The sequence below is a fragment of the Camelus bactrianus genome, chromosome 1 (assembly GCF_048773025.1).
Source record: "Camelus bactrianus isolate YW-2024 breed Bactrian camel chromosome 1, ASM4877302v1, whole genome shotgun sequence".
Taxonomy (NCBI): domain Eukaryota; kingdom Metazoa; phylum Chordata; class Mammalia; order Artiodactyla; family Camelidae; genus Camelus; species Camelus bactrianus.
Window position 1 is genome coordinate 12330539 of NC_133539.1, and position 15894 is coordinate 12346432.

The following is a 15894-nucleotide window of genomic DNA, read 5'->3' on the forward strand; positions in this document are numbered from 1 at the left end:
CTTAAAGTGGGTGGTGGAATTAGTGAATCCTGGACTTTGGTTTCACTGATAACCTAAATTTTGACCTAACATCTTAATGTCTTTTAGGTTTATTTCATTTTTTGTGATTTAGTAGAAAATTGAATTTTTCATCTTTTTATACATACAAGACACCACTTCGATCTATCCTGTTTTAGGACAAGATTGTTTGAAAAGTGGTTCATCCCTGTCCTTCCCAGTTCAAGTAGAGAGAAATTTTAGGTAAAGGACGTACTACTGTGGGTTGTCCAAGCAGGAAACTCCCAAGTGATCAGGAATAGCTATCTCAAAAGAACAGGAGAAGGAAATCAGCTGTTGGTGGCCTAATTGTGCTTCTTATTCCCCACACCCCCAGCATCTTATTTTCTTATAACCATTAATTTACCTTTGTATTCTTAGTTCTAGGACTATAATACATTACTTAATCCTATGTATAAAATAGAATTTATGGAAAGAATTGAGGATATGAGCAAATGCAGACTCTTATATTCCTTTCAATCCCTAAGAAGTGAAAGCATGTTCCTGGTGTTAATAACATAGTGACCTACCATCCAAGTGTGCTTTATAAAGATCAAAAGTGAGTAACCCAAGTTTTATCATTGGTAAACAGAGAATGTCAGAGAATTTCAAACTTTTTGATCTCACATTGTTTTGAGCACAGAGCATTAAGGCCTTTCAAATGAGAAACTTTGCATTGAAGACCAAAGAGGGTAGAATCATACTGTATTCTTTAAAAGATCTGTTATATCATACTTGAGAGATGACTGCAGAACACTGGCCTCTAGGCTGTTCTTTTACTTTTTAATTGGTTAAACTGTCCTAAACTTAGCTTGGCTCTCTTATAGGCCAAAGGGGCTGCTGAAGCCATTCTGTAGGAAATCTGTTTGCTTCTCATGAAATGAGCTGGCTTGCTCTGAACTACATACTTTGTAGTTGAAACCTTTAGTATCCTGTGGTTCTTGAACAAATATCCTAGGATGCCAGAATGTGGCTCAATTTTATGGATCTCATAATTTTGGAGGGAAATGGCAGAACACTATTATAAACTCAAGTGGCAGGAAAACTGCCAACCAAACAAATATATTGTGCTTTAAAAATCTATAGCAAATGTGTTTATTTTTCATTACTTATTAATTGTCAGTTTGATAACTTATCTGACAACCCTTTTCTTCTACAGTTATATTGGCTAGTGTAACAAATCTATTTTGCACCAGACAGATTTACTCATGTCAAACATATTTTTTCTGCTCATTATTGCATTCTTTATATCCATCTTCTATGAGTTCATCGAGTAAGTATGGACATCCAAGACATGGGACACCCTTTGGAACTTTCATAGTCACAGAGTCTCAAGATAATTGAGGATAGGAGGGACATCTGAATTCAATAGTCCATTAGTTTCACCTATGGCTCTGATTTATCGTAACTTAACTACAATAAGAATCTCCCAACTGATCTCATTAGGTTCAATATTTTCTCTCTTTTGTTTCTCTGATGAACACTGTCAAGTTGACGTTACTCACAAGTATTAGGATCATCATGTTATTCACCCAATAAAATTTTTAGGAGGTCTCCAATGCCACTTTAGCTTTTCATTCTTGCCATCATATACCATCATGATTTTATATTCCTCTAGTTCTGCACAGCAGCCAAGTTGATTCATTCAAAATTCTCTGAATATTTTTGCCTAACAGGAAGTCCAGTTTAGACTCCTCCTCCTTTGTGAAGTCTTTCCTCACTCCTTACATTAATTTCCATGGTTTTATATTTGCACAATGCAATATAATCTATTAAATAAAACCTATTTTGCAGCCACAGTTTTGTGGTTCAAACCTCTGAATACATGTGAGAAAACACAAACCCATGCAGTCATTTTTATAGGTATTAAAAAGAGTACTGATATTAATTTATATCAGTACCCCTTGTTTTCCTCTAGACTGGTTCCTAATTCAGGACACGTTTCCACCTAGCAAAAATAGACAATCTCAAATACAACCTCTGGGATTTGGAGACAGATGGTTATTTATTCAGTTATTTTAATTGAAGTATAGTTGAGTTACAACGCTGTGTTTTTTTCTGGTGTACAGCATAGTGATTCACTTGTGCATATATATATTCTTTTTCATCATAGGCTATTACAAGCTATTGAATGTAGTTACTGTGCTCCACAGTAGGACCTTGTCATTTGTCTATTTTGCATATGGTAGTGTAAAATTAGCTGTATATGCAATGAACCTGATAGAACTATGCAGAGATGTTAATTTTGAATGGCTTTAACTAAATAAGGAGTTCCAGTTAATGATCTAATTGTTGACGCACTCATTCTTGGCCAACTGCAGCCCAAAGGTGTTGGTTCTCAAGATGGCGTTAGTTAGCTATTAAACTGCGTCCCTGATTCTGCCTGCAGTTTCCTAAATATGATTTACTGCTGCCTTCACCACTTGGTATTCGCTCATCATTTTAAATTTACACAATAATGTCACTCATAGTTTTCTATCTATTTTATATGCTTCTTAGATGCTATGCTTAGATTGCAAGATCAACCACAGGAGTAGCTGCGGAAATCATGCAAGTTGCTGATCACATTCTGTGTGGCAGGAGGGCTCAGCTGCTTGCAAATGCCATCTGTGAAATGTGGGTGTGAGAATAGAATTCTTTTAAGATGCTTATCTAGGTTGAGCATTCTGTAAATCATCACCTCATTCTAATGACTGAAAGATATGCCGGAGAGGACAATATGCTGAGGGAAGATCAACTTTTCTACCATTCTTGTTTGGTTCAAGGTATTTTAGGTGGAGCTGATGGAAGAGAGTTACAGTACCGGTTGTCCTGTGATGATCAAATGAAATCATACATGCAAAGCACTTAGTCGAGTGCTTGAAAAATAATTTGTTGTTGTTGTCATTTGTTATTACGATCCTTATCATTTAAGTAATCTTTAAGGAATATTTTTGCCAGCCTCACTGAGATTGATCTTTTTTTGTGGAGGGATAGAGAAAGAAAAGAGGTATTTCTGAGGGTGTAATATTTAAAAGCCTATCTCTGAAATCCAGCCATATATAATATAACCCCTACATGGAAACTCGCTTCCGGAGAGAACTCCCTTCCTAAACTAAACTGTCTCCCACCATACACCCCAATGAATTTAATACGCTGCCTTTAGTGCACTCTGGAGGTTGCAATCATTCGCTTGTAGATATTTATTTTGTTATTTTTATTTTATTTTTTATTAGCCACCTCTTCTATTATCCTCTATCTATTTAAAAGAGAATTTTAATCTTGAAGAAAGTCACTAGGTGAGTCTGCGTTATGGTGTCCCCACTTTCTGTACTGGGGAAGTTCTCAGTAAGTGAATATTGAATGCATGAATAAATGCAGAGAAGCTTGGAAACCACCCAGTTACTGAACAATCACTTATCCAGTATCAGAAGGTCTGAATTTTAGTTCTGGTTTTAACAATAACTATCCATGTCACCTGAAATAAGCCTCTACAAGTCTTAATATTTCAGTAGGAGGGTTTGTGCTAAATCAGTGGTTTTTAACCCTGCTTGTACATTATAATCCCCCAGTGAGCTTTTAAAAAGCATTTAATTTTAGGCTTCATCCCAGTTGAATTAGATTCTCTGTGAGCAGGGCCCTGGCACTGGTGTGTACATATTTTAAGCTTCCCAGGTGTTTCTAATGAACATCCAGTTTTGAAAAATCACAGTATTAGATTAATGACATTGCCTCCCTTTCCAAGCCCAAGTTATTTTTTTGCTTACATTTCTGAAAAGGCAGGCTGTTCTATTAACTTATTTGAACATTTGGAATAATTCTTTGCACATAGCAGGACCTCCGTAAATGTTTGTTGTTGCTGAACTAGCGAAGAGTTCTACTAAGGTCATGAATACTAAATGCAGGAGATTATTCTGGTGACTAGGATGATGTATTCTGCTCTCATTTCATAGTATGTTCAGGGAAAAAAAAAAAAGCCTTTGCAAATTAGCTGAAAATAAATTGGAAAACTCTAGCAATGACAAGGAACTTGTGGTGTCTGTACTGAAATAATTAGATATTTCTACATAAAATAGCATTCACTTACTGAGCTCTTGATACATACAAGACAGAGTTTTAAGCATGTTTCATGTATCGAGTAATTGAACACTAATAACGCAGTACAATAGTTGCTGTCATTATCTACATAACACAGATGAAGCAAATGAGGGACAAAAGGGTTAAGAATCTAGGAAGTAGTGGGTTAGATATGAACTCAGTCTTTCTCTAGAAATGGGGCTTATCCACCACCACTCCATGGCAGTGCAATTTTACAAAGCACTTGAACCTAGCCAGAGTGAAATGACAGTTCTTGCATGAAAATCACTTTTGAAGATAAATATATGACTTTCTGAAAAGACGGCATTTTAACTCAAATAGCTTATTCTTTGTTGTTCAACTGAAATTCCTACCCTTGACATTATGAATTGTAACTACCAAGATCTATTAGCTATCTATTGCTGTGGAACAAATTACCCCAAAATATAGCATCCCCAAACAACACAGCTTTATTACCTCAGTGTGTATGGGGGGTTAGTAATACTAACACGGTTTAGCTGGGTTCTCTGCTTTAGGGTTTATGAGGCTTTAACCAGGGGTTGGCTGAGACTATAATCCCAAATGAAGGCTCAACTGGGAAAAGATACTCTTCCACGCTCATTCACATGGTTGTGGGAAAAAGCCAGTTCCTCAAGGGCTGTTGGACTGGTGGGGTGGAGAGTGCATAATTTCCCAACTGACTTGTAGCTGTGGTTCCTTGCCATGTGACCATCAAGGCCTGCAGAAATGAGTCAAGGAGATTGCCTGCAAGGTGAAAGTTGCAAATTTTTATAATCAAATCTCAGAACTGACATCCCATTAAGTCGCTATATTATATCTATTAGAAGAAAGTCACTAAGCCTACCCTCCACTCAAAGGGAGGAAGTTACACAAAGGTGTGAGTACCAGGAGGTGGAGATGATTTGGGAATCATTTTGGAAGACTGCCTGCCACACAAGGAAATGCCCATATGGGGAATGTGCATATGGCTGTACAGCTGTGGCTAAGGATTTTGTTACATCTGGGTATTGCATAGCTATAGACACTTTAGTGGCCTAAATATGATAATAGCTCTAACTATGGCTATTGCAGTAACCAAATTTCTTGACAAGGCAAAAATTTCTTTTCTGCCTTATAAATTTTGTAGCTTCTTATACATCCAAACAGTGACATACCCTGATGTGAAAGTTCTAAGACATAGGTTATGTTCCAGTATTTCTTATTAGCTTCCCCATCCCTTATCCTTAGTTTAAAAGATCTTAAGAAGCCAGGACCAAAACCACAATCTCACTCTGTCGTACTTTGAAATCAGATCACCTCAAAGACCTATTTTCAAATCTGTGATGGTGGTTTTTATAGCCCCCTAGTTGTGTTAATTGGAACATTTGTCTTCTGTTACAGCCATGAGGATGTGAAACTAAGTCAGTCTTCTAATAAACTTATCTGACTAAGCAAGCCTGACACTTCATTAACACACTTCAAGAACTTTATAGTCTTTCATATTTGATTGGACCCTGTGATTCCCACAGGGATCTATTGTTGAGCCACATAAAAGAACTGCACTGGATGATGAAATTTTATCACTTCCAATCACTCACACTTTATTTATGTAAATATGTGCTCTCAGAACTAGGATAAACCCTGAGTCAGTTAGTATTTTTCTTTCAACCCACGGCCCATAATAGAATCATTGTCATCATTCAAGTTGTTCCCAGATTCAACACAGGATAACAACATAAGAGAGTATCTTCAACTTCACAGGGGAGATGTGTCAGTGTTCATGCCATCCTTTTTGGAACTAATTTCACTAGGTCAAAATAATACAAAAGAGCTACCTACATATGATATTTTATAAGAACCTGTAGGTTCTAATCTATTTGTGGTTTTCATTCACACATTTGGGAACTTATTTAAGAAAGAGACATGAAGGTTTGAGGTGTTAAGCACTGTGCAAAAGGCACTTTGCAATAGTTATTTCATGTAAACTTCACCAAAAGCTTATGGTATAGTCACACCCAATGTAATTCATAAATAAGTAATATGAGGGAGTAAAGTACAGAGCTAGGATTTTAATCCAATTCTGTCTGACTTTAGGTCATGGTGACTTTGTTACCACATGTCATCATGTTGCTTAAATTCTAGCTCCTGATAATTTGTCCCATCTTTTCCCTGGACTCTGTTCACTAACTACAGTGAGATTATGTTCAAAATATGAGAGTGAGAACCTTGTGTTCCAGAAATGATTATTGTGTTTTTATATTTCTATTTACATTTGTTCAGTCTGAGGATTTTAAACTACTGAACTAACATGAGCCAATAACAGCATATTTTCTACTGAAAGATGATCATGGAGGTGTTCTAGTATCACAAACCCAAGTGCCTTAGTGATGGTGTTTATAAAAGTTTCAATATAAGAATGACTGATGATGCTTCCTATGACAGCCACACGAAGACTTTTCTTATAGTCTGTTCCTGTTTTTTCAAAAAACAAAGAACTGCATCATGTGTATAGTTTCTGTATCATGATAGTATTGTCTAGCTGCTAATTGCTACCTTAGCAAATCACAGTACTGCTTGGATAAGTGACTTCCAACATGATCTGAATTTTCAGTATTGCAGTTAATCTTTGTGCTTCTTTGGAAAGTGTGATGTAGAATGTGTGATAACATGGAGGAGATTCACCCAGATCCCACTTCAAGGAAAGACTTGTGGCCCTGGTTGCTGGGAGTCCAATCAGGAGACAGTCTTAGCTCTTATCCCCTTCAGGGAACATCTCAGTTGCATAAAGCCACTTTGTTCTAGGTAGCACCTTTCCAGAGGTGGCCCATATTCCATGATCAAAGTAGGTAGTATAAAGGTCATCCATTCAGCTCAACTGGGGATGATCCTGATGGGTACTTTCAGCGTCAGAGCTCCCCATGGGATGAGCTGAGGCAGTACATCCTACACTGTGGTTTGACTTCTCCCTCTGTCCATCCCTACTTTCTCCTCCCTCCATTCCTGGTGTTGATCACAAAATCATGCCCTAATAAATATTCTGAACACCAAACTGTGTCTCAGAGTCTGCTTTCCAGAAGACTCAAATCCTGAGGTGTTTCAGACTTTAATCATACTCTTGAGACATCCTCCTTCCTATATCCAGTATACCACACTGGTCATTCTTGGAGTGTAGCTGTCCTTCAAAATTCACAGAAAGGAGCAACATTTACTAAAAAATAATTATCTTAGCTTCTTGTGAAATGAGATGTTCATTCCTTCTTGCTTCCTTTTTTTCTGTCTCATTGTAAGGATTGTCTTTATTGTCTATCTGGGCTCTGGATCCCAGCTCCTCTTGCATCATAGGAACTTTCATCCCTCAAGAATCCAAACTCTTTCCCTCACCTTTTCCCATGTAAATTTAACAAACCCAGACCTCGAAAATAAAAACAAAAACATGCGCTCCAACTTCTCCTTCTGTGCACTGTATCATCCCTTTCCCTTTTAGAAACTTTCTTGAAAGAGTGGAACAAACAGGCTGTTTGCATTTCCTCTCATCTCATTCATTTTTCAACTCCCAAGTCTGCCAGAATTGCTCGCTCTGATGTTAACAATGATCTCCTTGTGGCAACGTTTAATAGATATTTCTTGATGGTATATTATTGACCCTCTTAGCCATTCCATTAACATTGTATCTTGCAATTCTATCCTTCACTTTCTTTTGTAATATGATTATGTTTGACTCTTTCTTCTTAATTTTCTCATTAAATATAGTTATTTCCCATTATTCTGTACTTGGCCCTCTTCTATCACTCTAAATAGTCTTTCTGGATAATCTTACCCTTGGCCCTGGCATCAAATGATACCTGTATGTTGATGATTCTCAAATCAGTCTGTCTGTCTTTCTTTCTTTCTTTCTTTCTTTCTTTCTTTCTTTCTTTCTTTCTTTCTTTCTTTCTTTCTTTCTTTCTTCCTTTCTCTTTCTATCTCTCCTCTGTCTGTCTGTCTGTCTTTCTCTCTTTTCTTTTATCATCATCAGCTAAGTATTATCTCCAACTAGACAGCCACAAAGTCAATGTGCTCCAAATTTCCTTTTTTAAAAACTTGAGCTTCTTCTGTTTTTCTCATCATAATGAAAGGTAATATTTTCACCTATATACCTAATTCATAAACTTGGCAATAAATTCTTGATTCTTTCCTCTTCTTACCAACCTGCCAAGCCCTATGTACTTTGCTTAATTAATCTCTCTTAAACTCATCAACTTTTCTGCATCTCCACTTCCACTATCTAAATTCAAATTCTAATCTTCTTTGGCATGATTATTGCCATAGTAACCTAACTAGTTTCCCAGCCTCAATTTCAGCCCCAATAAATTATTCTCTGCTCTGTAGTGAGGATAACTCAAATAGCCCTCAGAATAAAGTATGGGCTCTTTAGCATCTCAAAAAACATTCTAGCTTTTAATCTTCCAGTTTCATCTTTCACTTCTTCCCATTCCCTATTTTATACTTTCTTGAATAAATTACAGTTCCAGGAACACCATGAACTCCCTCGCTTCTGAGTTTTTGTGTGTGCTGCTTCCTCTGCTGCCAGTTCTTTTCCATTCCTACCTAACTCCAGTTCATCATTGAAGAGTTGACTCACATGTCGCCTTTTCTGGGAGACATTACAGACTCTCATGTCTGGGGTGGGTACTGCTTCTATGAGCTGCTGCAGTGCTTGATGGACTGCCAATATCAGTTTGTGTAGTCTTGGATCTGCCCTTAGGTATTGCAGTTTTTTCTCATCAAGCAGTTTCAGGTGCGAAGGAAATTTGAGAATTGTTTGTTGAGCTCTTCCTGGCACATTGGAACAGATTCAATGGCTTGTGAACTTAGGTGCATGGGAAGGCAAGCTGTGTATGTAGATACTGAATAGCCATGTTCCTATGAAGTTCTATTCTAGTGGCTGGACCACCTTAAGATTTTTTTGAGGTGATGTAGGTCATATGGCTTGTCATATGACAATTACTGGATTATGAAAAAAATTTCTGACTTCACCATCTTCCTTAGCTTCAACTAATAATGCTTTTCAATTACCAATGAACATATCTTTATTATTTTTAGGGATGTTGCTTATTCAGTCATAGAAGTGTACATTGCATTTAAATAGACTCTAAAAATGTCTGCTTTCTAGAATACTGCAGAGGGAAGTTGTCACTTCATATAGATATGTACAGCCAAGCTGAAACAGAAGATTCTAACATAAAACATACAAGAAATAATATAATTTGAAATACATTTTTTTTTTATTTTTAAAAATCCCTCTTTGTGAACTTTGATTGAACAAGAGAATTCTCCTTTGCTTACCTGTTATTCAGTGGGAATATAAATATAAATTGGCTTGACCTTATTGAGCATTTTCATGTGTCAGCTACTATACTAAGCCCTTCACATATAATAACCTGTTTGTTTCTCACAAGAACTCTATGAGGATGCCATATCATCATCTTACCAATGAAGAAGTGGAAATTTAGAAAAACCAAGTACTTTCCCTAAGTCACTTGGATGACTAAACAGTAGAACTGGGACTTTAGGTGAGGTCTGTCTGATTCCAAAGTCCATGCTCTAAAGCAGTTGGCTAAACTGACTCGAGTGTCCTTCACAAGCTTGTAGTCATTTGGTTTTCTTATCAATGATCTTGACTTCCTAGCCTTGTCACTTTCCAAGACGATGTGGTGTACTCCTGTTTCCTAATGTCTTAAGGTTGTATTTATTCTTGGCCCAGAGAACAAAATAGTCCCTAAATTCTCATAGGGCCAGGTATAAGAGGAGAGACCTCACTTTTAAGTCCACTTATGGATAAAATATTTGGATAAACTCTGGATTTGGGGCTTGTTGTGAGTAGAATTTTACTCCCCCAAAAGATATGTTCAAGTCCTAGCTCTCAATACCTGAATGTGACCTTATTTGGAAATACAGCCATTGCAGATGTAACCAAGTTAAGATGAGGTCATAATCAATTAAACTGGGCACCAATCTAGTATGACTGGTATCCTTATAAGAAAAGAAGAGACGTGGAGACACAGAGGGAGAACACATGTATCTGTGGAGGCAGAGATTGGAGTGCTGTGTCTACAAGTCAAGGAATGCTAAGGACTGCTGGCACCAGAAAGTAGGAGAAACGCATGAAAGAGATTATGCCCCAGAACCTTCAGAGAGCATGGCTCTGTGGACACCTTGATTTTTTTTATTTCCAGCCTGTAGAACTGTGAGAGAATAAACTTGTGTTTAAATTTACCCAGTTCGTAGTATTTTGCCATGGCAGCCCTGGGAAACTAGTACAGAACTGTTTTCCCTTAATAATCTCTGGCTTTTCAAATCTGTGCATCTTATATGTCTAATGCGTTTGGAGGTAAGAGTGGGAGGCAAATACATTTTCTCATGAAAAAAGCAACATTAAACAAGAAATCAGATTGCATTCTTTCTTCTACAAGAAACTACAAGATGTTAAGGGGCTCAATTTAATCACACATATACTCAGCTATTTTCGGGGCATAAATCATCTGCAGCTGCAGGGAAGATAAATCCATGTTTGGATTCAAAATGATACACCTATAGCACAAGAAACCTACTGAACTGAATAAACATAAAGAGCAAACAACACTTGCCAGGGAAGATTAAGCCTTTTTATTGAAAAAGTGAAAACATAAGCATTGTAAGACATAGGACAGGGGGAAATAATTGATATCAGAGTTAAAAATAAGTTCCACCAGAGGAGCTGCAATTAGAATGTTGACATTTGCAATTCAAGTGCTAAGCTTTTTGAGATGCCAGGGAATCCGACCTGTGTGATGGACATAGGCTGACTCCTGTGTTTGTGGTGGCCAGCAACAATGGGTTCCCCAGCAGTGGAGGTGTGATCACCAGTTATAAACTGTGGGTGAAAAGAAAAGGATTTCTTGTCATTGGAAACTGAGGTGATGAATCTTTAGGGAACTGCTTTAAGCTGTCAAGGTTTTCAGAAGAAGCCATAAGACTTGTTTTCTCACAGCACAATGGATGACAGCAGTCATATCAATACCCACCCTAATCATACTCACTGACTTGTTCCAGGCCTCCAGAAGTCCCACCAAGAGCCACGACCTAAGCCTCCATAGCCACAGCATCCACCGTCGTGTTAACGGTTTCCATAGTAGCTGCAGCATAGAGCCTTGGGAAATGAGGGGGTTAGAAAGCCAATGATGAGTGGTTGAAGTTGGACTTTTACTGTACGTGGGAGCTTGATATACTAAAAGTGACTGTGGAAAATTCTAGGACTCCAATTTCTAGTTCTATAAACTAATTAGTGTCAAAATAATAGCTAATTCTGGAGATTATGAATGAAAAAAGTTAAGATCCTGTTGGGATCCTTGTGGCAAAGTTAGAATTCCATGACCAATTAGAAGAAAAAATAGCTTTAGAAATCTTTGTTTATTCTATAACTCAAAATGAAAACTCTATAGCCTAAATATGAATCCAGAGATTCATATATAAACTGAATATATTCCTTTCCAGGGCTGGGGAATTCAGCTAAACACAGGAATAGGACTGCCATTTCCTTTATATTCAAAGCAGATGCAATCTCTTTATATCAGTAGAATGATGAGCGTTTTCAAATACAGCTTTTCTCACACTGCTTCTTAATACCATCTCATGACATCAATGGAAGCAGTCATCTGGGGATATACTGTAATGTTCTTCAGCTGAGAGTGTTGGATTTCATTTATGTTGAAATACCATGCTCCGAAATAACAATTTCAGCCCTCACAATAGAATTCAGAGGTGTTACATTTTAAAAATGTACAGAAAAAATATGAAGAGAATACAAAATCTAGCATTCCTAAGCTAAGATGTTGAGAATACATAATCTCTGTAAGAAGCTTAAAGCTGAACTTAAAAACAAAGTGATTTAGCCTAAGACCCATCAGAAATACTCAGGAGTGAGGGCATGTAGAAGCTAGATACACATTTATTTGTGTATTAAGATCTCTGCAGTCAAAAAGCGTATTTGCCAACAACACTGGTCTGTGAAAAATAAATACTTAACGAATCTACAGGATGACAATGTGTGTCAGAGTTTGTGTGGACTTTTCATTATTGCTTACATGGTTCATGGATACATGCATGAAAAACAGTTTCTCTGGGTGGAAAACATTTAATTATGTAACAAGAAAGTGATGACAAGATTTTGTTGTGGTTGTTTTTATAAGGAACTGACCGGGAAAAAGTTGAGTGATAGGGGATGTAGCTGTGAGTATGAATCCCACCAGGAGGTAGCAGCCTTCTTGGGAAAACATCATTGCAATCTTCAGAAAGCCTCCTTGGCCACAGCAGTAGGAGGAGGAAAGGCTTCCCTGAAGCACCTGGAGCAGGTAAATTTTTGAAGCTTTTCTGAGAAGAGTGATCACCTTTACATTCCGGCATTGCTCAGAGTTGCACAGTCCAAGATAACAGGTATCAGACTAATAAAGAGCTATGGAGATCTTGTGAATCAATGATGTCTGAAAATTAAGAAAGTGCTTAAGGGGGAGAATTTCTATCATCAGTGTGTCAGAAACGATACGAGGCATTGATCAGCTTAATGAGAATTGATGTGAATACATTTAAAATATAGAACATGGTATTTTGAAGAGGCATGAAGAATGATTAAGAGCAGGCACTCAAAGAAGAAATGAATCCATAAAGAACCGGTACAGTGACCCTTGTCCTACCCACAACTGGTCTAGATGTTCACTAACTTCCCAGAATATGGAGCATGACGTCAATGTGGCTTTGATATGCATTTCCTTAATGACTAATAATGTTGAGCATCTTTTCACCTGCTTCCTGTTTGTACATTTTCTTTGAACAACTGTCATTCAGATCTTTTGTCCACTTTTTAAATTGTGTTATTTTTAATCGTTGAGTTGTAAGAGTTTTAAAAATATTCTGATCACAACATTCCTTACGGGATATTTGAATTGCAAATATTTTCTCCCACCCTGTAGTTTCTCTTTTCACTCTCTTGATATTTTCTTTTCAAGCAAAAAACTTTTTAATTTTGTTGGAGTTCAATTGTTTTTTTTTTTTTAAATTTTGTGGCCTGTGCTTTTGGTATTGTATCTAAGAAGTGATTGCAAAATCTAAACTCATGAAAACTTACACCTGTGTTTCCTTCTAAGAGATTTATACCTTTAGCTCAACACTTAGGTCTTTGATCCATTTTGAGTTAATTCTTGATATAGTGTGAAATATGAGACAGGGTCCAACTTCATCCTTTCGAATGTGGAGACCCAGCTGTTTCAGTATGATTTGTTGAAAAGCCTACTCTTTCCCAGGGAATGGTCTTGGCGCTTTTGTTCAAAATCAATTGACCATAAATGTAAAGGTTTATCTTAATTCATCCCAGCATTGAACATATAAAGTACAAAGTCTTATCTAAATATCATCTAAATCAGATATGAGTGATTTGCAAGAGACGAGTCATACTGAGGCAAATTCCAGCTGTGAACCTGTGAAACCAAATGATTTATGTGCTTCCAAATTGCAGTGGTGGGACAGGAGTAGGATAGAGGTTCCTACTCCAAAAGAAAAAAATTGGAAAAAAGAAAGGGGCACAGACCCCAAGTAAATACAAAACCTAATGGGGCAAATAACATTTAACTTAGGGCATGAGAATAATCTTAACTGGCTCAGCGTTCTGCTCTCTGGACTCACTAGGGTGGCAGTCCTGCCCCTGGAACTCTCCCAGGCTGAAACCCCTGCAACATGGCTCTAGGTGGCCCTGTCCCCATGGCTCTGATGGGTGCAGTCCCCACTGCAGCTCTTTGCAGGGTCCCCTGATACACTGGGCGGGGGCATTTTGCTCTGCTTGAACTGAAGAAGAACTAGTTCTACCCTCCCATCCTGATCCATTACACTACAGGTCTGTGATGGGACTGGCAGCCCTGAAGATCTCTGTATCACCTTTGGATTCATTCTTCCATTGTCTTGAAGAACAACACCTGGCTTCTGTTGAGATGGCCAAGCCATACTAACTTCCTTGGCAAATGGTTGTTTGTCTATACCCTAAGTGTTCTCTTTTATTTTTTATGATATGGATAGGCTGAGGATTTTCCAAATCTTCAGCTCTACTTTCTTTTTGCTTAACAATTCTGTCTTTAAGTCATTTCTCTCTTCTCATGTTTTACTATAAGCATTCAGGAGGAATCAAGCCACACCTTCAACACTTTGCTTAGAAATCTTTACAGCTACATACCTAATTTAATTTTTTGTACGTTCTACTTTTCACAAAACACTAGAACATGAACACAATTAAGCCAAGTTCTTTGCTGTTCTATAAGTTTCCTTGAGTTTTCAATAACATGTTCCTTACTTCTGTCTGAGACCTCATCAGAATGGCCTTTACTGTCCACATTTCCACCAACATTCTGTTCATTCATTGCTTTAGTATTATTTAAGAAGACTGAAGCTTTATCTACAGATTTCTTCTCTTTCTGAGGTCTCAGCAGAATTGTTTTTAATGGTCCATTCACAACAATGTGGGCTTTTTCTGGCTTGCACCTCAAAACCCTTCCAGCCTCTGCCCATTACCCAATTTCAAAGCTGCTTCCACATTTTTAGGTATTTTTCACAGCAGCACCTCAACTTTTTAGTATCAGTTTATTTCTTAGTCTATTTGTGATGCTATAACAAAAATACCATAGGCTGCTAATTCAGTTAGCAATGAACATTTAGTTCCCACAGTTCTGGAGCCTGAAAGTCCAAGATCAAAGTGCCAGCAGATTTAGTGTCTGGTGCCTGCTTCCTGGTTCACAGTCATTTTCTTACTGTGTCCTCACATGGCTAAAGTGGTGAGAGAACTCTCTGAGGTCACTTTTGTGTGAGCACAAGTCACATTCATGAGGTCTCCATCCTTATGACCTAATCACCTCCCAAAGGCTCTACCATCACATTGAGGATTATGATATCAACATATGAATTTTGGGATACAGACATTCAGTCCATAGCATTCTGCCTCATATTTTCAATGGGATTTTCTCTTTTGCCCAAATGCCTCTCCTTTATCCTTTGTCTGGGTACCTGCATCCACATGTATATATCATATGACTAGTTATCTCTTCTGGGAGACAGAATAATTAAGCAAAAAGGAAGCAGAACTAAACATTTCTAACTTCACAGGCTAATTTGAATAATTCTCTTTATTATAGATTTCTATGAAGTTTTTTCCTTATTTTCATAATGCCCTGATAACTCGTCTTTGGAGATGGGATGGGTTCTCAACAGTTGCATTCCAGAACACTATGCACTGCATATCCCTCACAGACAGACTGACAAATTTTAATTTATAGAAAACCTTTACCATGACCTTAGCTAAGGATATCTCTTGATCTTGGCATGTCTATTAGATGGACTATTGAGTTGTCAAATGTGCTACAAGTACACGAATAGTGAATGCTAATCAGCTAGAATGTTCTTAATGCCCTTACATGTGATGTAAGGGCATTCTAATAGTCTTTTAAGAGCTAAATCCCTGAAAAGCCTACCACAACATCCCAAGAAAGACTGATTTTTTAAAAAATGATTCCCACTGTGAATGCTACTTTTTTGCCACCTAATACAATTGCAAGCATTTGCTTATATATATGTTTCTGAGGGGCAAAAGGCAGGGTCATGTCCTATTCATATTTCTAACATAGAGCCTAGTAGTGGGTCAATCATGGTGTATAGCCAGTAAAAATATATTGAAGGAAATTAATGAATTAATTAAGTAACTACAATTTTATAATATTTAAAGGAGACAATAACACAGAATATTCACATACA